The sequence below is a fragment of the Alosa sapidissima genome, chromosome 14, assembly GCF_018492685.1.
Source record: "Alosa sapidissima isolate fAloSap1 chromosome 14, fAloSap1.pri, whole genome shotgun sequence".
NCBI lineage: Eukaryota > Metazoa > Chordata > Actinopteri > Clupeiformes > Clupeidae > Alosa > Alosa sapidissima.
In genome coordinates this window covers 19,333,474-19,338,032 of record NC_055970.1, presented here as the reverse complement: position 1 = coordinate 19,338,032, position 4,559 = coordinate 19,333,474, and positions in this window count along the sequence as shown.

Sequence of the window (4,559 nt, the reverse complement as noted above, 5' to 3'; positions counted from 1 at the left end):
CAATACCACCGAGGAACATTAACATTGAAGCACCATAGGAGATTGCAGAACATTCGCCTGCATGTGCATTTGTGTACAGTTCCCGGCCTCCACCGTTGTGCCCTTGAGCCAGGCACTTGACCCCTAGTTGCTCTCGGGAGACTGGCCTTTGTAATAATTGACATATAGAAGTCGCTTTGGATGAAATGAATGAATTGGTCCGTAACCGTAAGTAAGTCTGCGAGAGAGAGGCTACATGAGCAAGATGATGTGATGACCAGGCTCTCAGAGTCAAACGTTCAGACTCACAGATGTGTGTGTTTTACTTTAAGGAATTGCCCAAAGAAGGAGGAAGCACTTTCCATAGCAAATCAAATTGGTATCACATTAATCAGATATACTGGTCACATTAATAAACCATTAATAAACCATTAAATACAGCACTTAAATATCACTTCCGTATGGTTAATGCTGAAGTTAATGGTCTCCTCACATTAACTAATAAATACAGTAATGTAAGCTCTGATGTACAGGATGTTAACATAAACTAACCATAGTCTCCAGCACTTACCATTACTTACGGTTTGTTAGTGCTGGGCTTCATGGTATTAAATTTAATGAATGCAGTAAGCCATTACAGGATCCAAGATGGCTGCTTTCCAGCATAATGTAAGTTATGTTACTGAGTGAGGGCATTAAGATTTCCTCTGTTAGATTGAGGTCTGAGGTGAGGCTCTTTATGTGCTTATGGCCAAGGACTTTGCATAAAATGTACAGGCACAAATGTAAATCACAGCTATTTGAAGTTTGAAGTTAGATGAGGGAATGTGAAGAGGTATCTGTGTAGCTAAGTGTGTGGGCCTTTGGCAATGCATATCTTCACCACTGTCATTATCCATGAAAAGAAATATTCAGCCAAGAGTGTAAAAAAAACACTTTATGTTTTTATTATTAATTTACAGAAAGCCACTATATATTAATATATCATGTTAGTTGTGGTTTAGATGAAGCCAACTGAATCCCCAGCTGACTGATGAGATGGATGTGGCTGAAATCTGGGATAGAGTCGGCTGATTTCTACTTTGGTAATTATTCTGTCTCTGACTCTGACAAGCTGGGCCAGGTGGTGTGTGTGTGTGTGTGTGTGTGTGTGTGTGTGTGTGTGTGTGTGTGAGTGCGTGTGTGAGTGTGTGTGTGTGTGACAGAGAGAGAGATCCTGAACCTTGAGGGTGATCATTGATTTACTGTATGTATGTCAGTCGGCCTTGGATTCCGGAGCAGCTTGTCATGTGGTTGCACTGTTTGCTCACTCACCTGCTACAATGACACACACACACACACACACACACACACACACACACACGCACACGCACACACAGGCAGACTGATAGACAGACACAGACAGTGGGAACAGTCCACTCCATAAGTTTGTTGCACAAGGAGAAGCAGTTCTCCCTGCCACGCACAAAAGTGATCCGTTTCACAAGAACAACTCTCTCATGAGCACAGAGAGTACACCATAAAGTCAAGAGTTCACCAGATTGTGAAACATCATAACTCTCCCATTCAAAGTTCATAGGGGTTAACCAGTCTGTGTAATCGCAAAACTTGTACCCATGTATTAATTTGCGCTAAATTAGGCCCTAATACATGGAACTATGACCAGTACATCCACTACTATCTGTAATCAGGACGCCGTGCCCAATCTTCATGATTCACCTGGCTTCATTCAAGCTGTAATGGCGTCTCATAGACTATGTCATTAGACTGTCTTATGGGTCCTGTCCTTTCTCTTCAAATACCTCACCAGGTGAGATGTAGCCTATCAGAGGTGAGCAGCTGCTCTTGCTCCTCATCCTCTGTCTGCTGTAGGCCTACATGATGCACTGTTCTGTCTCTCCTCCTCCTCCTCCTCCTGTGTGTGTGTGTGTGTGTGTGTGTGTGTGTGTGTGTGTGTGTGTGTGTGTGTGTGTGTGTGTGATGTACTGTGGTGGTGAGTGTGTTATGGCCATCCACTGGCTTCTCCTCTTCCTTCATACCAGGCTGCACGTTCGGTACTATTAATTGCCCGTGCTGGTCGGAAGGGGATCGCAGTTGGATAGCAGTTGCCCTGTCTCTGGGACGGCGAAGCTCGCTACCAAGCTCCCCGCTGCCCGGTGCCCTCGGACGCGGCGCTGAGACGGAGCGATAGGCCTGTTATCATAGAAGCACCTTGGCGATAAGCCCTCCGCACACGGCACTATGGCGCTTCAAAGACGGCAGCCATAAATGCGTAAAAGCACGCGGTCATGTGGCACGCTGCCTGTTTACTTTGGTGACAGTGTGTACTGTACGCCGTGTGTGTGTGGCGGGGGGGGGGGTTGTTAGGACGCTGCGAGAGGTTTATGATTTAAGACACAATGATAGCCAATAACAAGACTGGAGAGAGTAAGACCATTTCAGCGCAGTGACCACTAGGGTAGAGTGTGCGGTGTGAGGACGAAAGAGAGAAAGAGAAAGTGAGAGAGGGAGACACAGAAGTGAAAGACAGAAGAGAAAGAGAGCAAGACACCTTTTCATTCAAGAAAATTGTTCTCTTAGTATGTTCACCACAATCTACAAATCTCTTCATTTATACTAATAAAGATTTTAATGTGTGTGTGTGTGTGTGTGTGTGTGTGTGTGTGTGTGTGTGTGTGTGTGTGTGAGCGAGAGACAGAGAGCACCAAAAGAGGCAGAGGAGTGTGTGAGAGTGTGTAATTGTTTGTTTTGCTCAAGCACAATCAGATTTACATGAGGCACATTAGTAGCGATTGCAACACAGTAGAAGAGAAGGCTGTTGCGCTGGAGACGCTGATTAGGGCTGCCGCTCGCTAACTCGCTCACTTGCTCGCTAAGCACCAGCGTGCAGGCAGGCTAATTAGGCGGGCGATTGATATGGGAAAAATGCTAATCAGTGCTAGCGCTGTCAATTCCAGGTGAGGAAATTCCCAAGTAAATACAGCTCTCAATGTTGCACTCTCTCTGACACACTGACACTAAATCACTGCTGTAATCAGTGCCTTTAGAGAGAGAGAGAAAGAGAGATGGAGAGAGGAGCAGAGGAAGAGAGAGAGAGAGAGAGAGGCATGAAAGAGAGGGATAGAGAGAGGGTCAGAGGGAGAGAGAGAGAGGCATGAAAGACAGGGATGGAGAGAGGGACAGAGGGAGAGACAGAGGGAGAAAGAGAGGGATGGAGAGAGTGACAGATGGAGAGAGAGATGGAGAGGCATGAAAGAAAGGGATGGAGAGAGGGACAGAGGGAGAAAGAGAGGGATGGAGAGAGTGACAGATGGAGAAAGAGATGGAGAGGCATGAAAGAAAGGGATTGAGAGAGAGAATGAGTGTGTGTGATCTTGAGAGAAGAAAGAGAGGGATGGAGAGAGAGACAGAGGGAGAGAGAGAGAATGTGAGTGAATGAGTGTGTGTGATCTTGAGAGAAGAAAGAGAGGGTGGAGGGAGGGGTGGAGGGAGAGGTACGGTGCAGTGGAGTTAGAAGTGGGGGATGGAACGGTTTCTTTTCTCATGCATTTAGTAATCCACCTGGGCCCCAGGGATCAACTGGAGGTGGTTTTAGGCGAGCGGATGAGAAAAGCAGAGTCTTTCAGCAGAGTGAGCGGACGCGTCTGACCACCCCCTGGCCCCGCCAAGCGTCCCCGGAACGCCAGCGGAGCGGCGCTTTCATGCCTCAAGGACAAGCGCCCGCACTGGAAGGTTAGTTCCGCATGGGTGCCGCGGCATTCCAACGGTGTCGCTCACCACCGCATATCTCCCCCGTCAGCTGACCTGCTCCAGGGTGACCTCCATGGGCCATTTGTATTCCAGCCTAGCTGCGTGCCATCAGCCTTAGGAGTGTGTGTATATGCGTTTGTGTGTGTAGCCATAGCCATGTGTGTGTGTGGTGTGTGTGTGTGTGTGTGTGTGTGTCTCTGCATGTCATACAGAAGGGACAGGTGCTGTGCAGCAAAACTACAGTAGACCTGAGCAGGTAAAGCACCAGCACCTGTCAGCTGTCTGCTCTCCCAGTCTAATGTTAAGCTTCAGAGAATCTCTTTTCTGCACACATTTTACAACCACACACACACATGCGCAAGATCGCACCATTTTCACACACACACACACACACACACACACACACACACACACACACAAAGATTCTCTCTCTCTCTCTCTCTTGAACACACACACACACACACACACACACACATGCACACACAAGTACACACACACACACACACACACACACACACAAACACACACACACACACACACACACATAGTGACATCCCCATTGACCCTGATGGCAGTAGTGAGAATGGACACTGAAAGACTCTCCTTTGCCACTGGGAAGAGCCTGGATCATTGCAGCTGTTAAACCAGCAATCGATTAGAGGACAGAAGTGTGTGTGTGTGTGTGTGTGTGAGAGAGAGTGTGCCTGTCAGTGGGAAGCTAGTGTATGTGATAAGCTTCCATCTAATTACACTGCAAGGCCATTTCAAGGCCATTTAACGTGTACCACTTATACTTACACTCTCACACACACACACACACACACACACAC